At 35.4% G+C, this 4,216-nt stretch overlaps 1 pseudogene; it reads left to right on the top strand.

Annotated features, from left to right (window-relative positions):
- The first annotated feature begins 1,580 nt into the window (after nt 1–1,580).
- On the top strand, nt 1,581–2,898 carry LOC127185952 (ribosomal oxygenase 2-like; annotated as a pseudogene).
- Nucleotides 2,899–4,216: the final 1,318 nt, after the last annotated feature.

Genomic DNA, 4,216 nt, shown 5'->3' with positions numbered 1-4,216 from the left:
AGGAACCCCAATGAACACAGTTTTGCTAAATTTGGTAATAAAACGTTATTTCACCAAAAATATGTAACACAGGCAGAAAGAAATAGGCAAAAGAAAAAGATACTATGTTTTTAAATCAAAACTTTTCTATTTATAATAAGACTTTGTTTTAAATAAATTCCAAAATGAAGGGAGAAATAATAACTATATTTTTATCCAAAGTAACTGAGGGCATTCTGAAAGTATTCACATATATAACCCTAATGATAAGCTCAACATTCTGCAATATAATTCTATATTACTACATCTGATAAATATTTCATAGCTGAAATACCTATATATAAAAGATTAAATTCAGGTAGTTGTAGAATATCAACCATTATAAAGGATGTAGTTCAAATTTAATTTTAATTAGGTGAATAAATTAATAGTCTTTGTTATTTTTCATCTAGTCAAATCCCTCCTATTTGGTGGGACTATTCAATCACATCTGCAAACTCAAAATAATAAATTTCTTTTGTTTTTTATTTAATTTTGAGAAAACCTTATAACTACAACATTTCTCACTTTATTTTCCTCCCTCCAAGACTTCCAGTATACCCTTTTTCACTATCCCTCAAATTCAAAGCTTCTTTTTTCACTAATTGTTACTGTATATTCCTAAATATAACCTGCTCAGTTCATATAATTTAATTATGTGTTTGTTTTCAAAGATGGCTGTTTGGTACTGGACAGCCAATTGGGGAGCTCTTCCCTTGAGAACATTAACTCTCCACTCCCATATAATTCTTTGTGTAGGGTTTAGGCCTTGCCAGTGTTCTTTCTTTCAGACAGGCAGCCCATTGGTTTTGATGTAATTTTTAGGCTACTCCATGAATAAAGGGAAGAACAGTCTATATTAAGGAAAATATAAATAGTTTAAATGCAATGTCTACTAAAATATCTGTCACTTATTATTTTATACTTTGTGCAAAGCCAATTTGTATCTTAATATAAATACTATAATTTTGTCTAGATAGAATTATGATGATCTTAAGCACATTTATTATCATTTAAAAGGAATCAACTTAGATTTTGCAATAAAGGTATGCATTTTACAAAATTTTATGAGGAGAAAACAAATCCTAAATAAATTTCAAATTTTTCCTGTAAAAAATGTTTGTAACAATCTTAAACTTATACCTCACTTCATTGCTTTTCAGCTCTACCTTATACAGGCATGTACACTACACAGACTCACATTCAGGTATCTACAAATAAATAAAAGTCATGGATAGTATGCTTTTAATTTTACCTGAATTTATGTTTTAAGCTCACTTATACATGATTTCTGTATCGTTTGTGAATCATTATCGCAATGCTGGAAATTTCATAGCTTGCTAAATACTAAGTACTTGCCAAGTCCATTACACATGGCTAACTTATAAGCTCTTAAAATAAATAAGTAAAGAACGCAAATAGGAGTTAACTTATGTCCATGGGCAACAAGCCGTGCAGGGTTATTCTTACGGAAGCAAGCCTTTCACTTGCATCTTCCACTCATCTTCCAATATCGAACTGAGCAATTGGGAGGGTTTTCATTTCTTCACTACTTGTAAATGATGCCAAAGTAAATAAGGCCTCCAGAAAAGGGGAATGCAGAAGAGTCTGTTTCCTGCAAGCAGGTTAAGGTGGAGGTATCTGCATTAAAATTTGACAACCCCAGTAGTCTTTTTGAAAGTTTAATCTTACCCATCAAGGTAGAGATTTTTTAAAAGGAATTCTGGGAACAAAAGCCCCTTCTCATTCAAGGGGATGACCCTTCGCTGGCCACATATTACCAGTCTCAGTTCAGACTCTTAGATCTGACCACTCTCTGCTCTGCAACCAAGGAGTGTACTACTGAAGAAATGTGTCTGCCGGTGCATCAATGGGAAGAAGGTTTTAAATAAGAATGACAAAGCACAGTTTTTTCAGCTGAGAAAAGATTTTGATCCGAAAATGACAATTCAGTTTCACCAACCACAGAAGTTCAAGGATCCAGGAAAAGCTGGAATGCTATTTTGGCTCTAATGTATACATAAGTCCTGCAGAACCTCAGGGCCTCCCTCCCCATTATGATGATGTCGAGGAGCCTGTACTCCCCAACTGTGCCTCTGACACATGAGTACAGTCTGGAACCTGAGGACCACATTAGCACACCAACATGTGACTTCCTGTTGAAGCCTGGTGATTTGTTGTACTTCCCCAGAGGGACCATTCATCAGGCAGAAACTCCTGCAGGCCTGCCCCATTCTACTCACGTGCCCATTAGACCCTACCAGAACAATTCATGGGGAGATTTCCTTTTGGATTCCATTTTGGGGCTTATATTTGACACTGCAAAGGAAGATATGGCATTAAAGGCTGGAGTGCCCCGGCTGACGCTCATGCAGGTGGAAACCCTAGCTATTGCAATAAGAAAGTTGAGCGGCTTTCTGAGGACTCTTGCAGACCAGCTAGAAGGTAGAAAAGAACTATTGTTATCAGACATGAAGAAGGATTTCATTGTGCAGACTTCCCCCTTACCACGTGGGAAATGGAGCAGAGATGTTGGAACCAGGTGAAAAGTTGCCAGGTTTCGACAGCATAGCAAAACTGCAGTTTAAAGACCGCATTGTCCTCACAGTAGGTCCAGATGAGAATCGATCTACTGAAGCTCAACGAAAAATGGCTTATATCTATCATTCTCTGAAGAATCTGAGACAGACACGCACGATGGGAACACAAGTAGAAACAGAGGCTTATGGACTTTGCTTTCTTTTATCACATGTGGATACTCTGAAGCAAATTTAGAGCGGTTCAGTAGTTCCCGAAAAGGACCTGCAACTTCATACAGATGAAGAAAAGGAGAAGCTGGCCCTGTCTCTCTTGACAGAATATTTATTCCAAATAGTCTAGTGCCTTTGTACAGAGAAGTGTCATTTTGTCTGCGCTCACTTTCAGTGAAGGGACTCGTTATGCTCTGGTGGAGGCCTACTTACAAGGAAGAGCAGGGAGAAGACGCTGCTATGTTTCCACATGTGCTCATAGACACGAGAAGGAAAACAGGAAATTACCAGGTATCCCAGACTATGACAAAATCATACTTCTGACAAGTTTATTTAATCCAGTGTTGTAGAAAAGGCACAACTCCAGTACATGTGTCATGAAGAAATGTGTCATTAGCCTGTCTTGCTCTTGGACTTCTGGAAGGAATAACTCCTTTAAAGAGCGTCCTTAGCTCCAAAAATACTTAACAAAAATTAGGAAGAAAATTGGATTTTTTTAAATGAAAAAAAGAGGAGAAAAGAACCCAAATAGTCTTTGAGGGGAAAAATACATAAATACTGCTATGATAAATAAGAAAGAATGATACAAAGTATACTATCACTTTGCAAATAAAAACATCATCTGCCTTATCAATTGTATATACATAGATTTCACTAGCTCATTTTATCCTTCATTAAGGTCTCTCTGAGATTTGAACCCTAAACCCATGTATATATGGAAGTGAAGGAATAAGGGTATGACAGAAGAATTGGGGGATGAAAAAAAGGCATGAAAAGTGTTAGGATTCTGCTTAAGTCTGCCTACCTGTGGTGTCAACAGTATACACAATAAACCTCTATATAATATCTGTTGCCTGGCATCTTATTTTTTGATCATTAAAGAAAGTATACCAGTACTGTGTAGTCATTAATAAAACTTCCAAAATTTTAAATAATAAAGTAAAACAAAAAGTAAGAAACTATTCTTTTACATTCTGCATATATTTTAATTAATTTATATCAGTATATAATTAAAGAGTTAAGAAACAAGCAGGCTTTATTTTCACAGAGAGAAACATAATTGTTATTGTTATGTTTCACAGTTGCCTGTGGCTGTTGTTTTTATTTTGCAAATCATAAATCTGATAGACACTGATTGTTTCCAAATACACTTTATGTCTACTGTGTCATTAGCAGCTCAGTACATTTCTACTAATAAACTGCAATCTCTGGCAAAAAGAACATAAATTATATCCACTGATTTCAGAACACTGTAGCATCTGTTCATTACTACATAGAGTACAAGTAGGCACAGAAGCTGAAAAGTAAACGAAAGCTTCTGAAATAAGTGGATCTACAAATTATAGTCTTTCTTTCATTATTTTTGGGATACAGTATAATTTTTAGTCTAAACAATATAATAATGAACTCTTGTAAGCATTGGAAAACTCATTGTGTTCTTTTTCAAG

The sequence above is a fragment of the Acomys russatus genome, chromosome X, assembly GCF_903995435.1.
Source record: "Acomys russatus chromosome X, mAcoRus1.1, whole genome shotgun sequence".
Taxonomy (NCBI): Eukaryota; Metazoa; Chordata; class Mammalia; order Rodentia; family Muridae; genus Acomys; species Acomys russatus.
The sequence above is the reverse complement of the archived record's forward strand: the minus strand, read 5'-3'. Positions and strand labels throughout refer to the sequence as shown.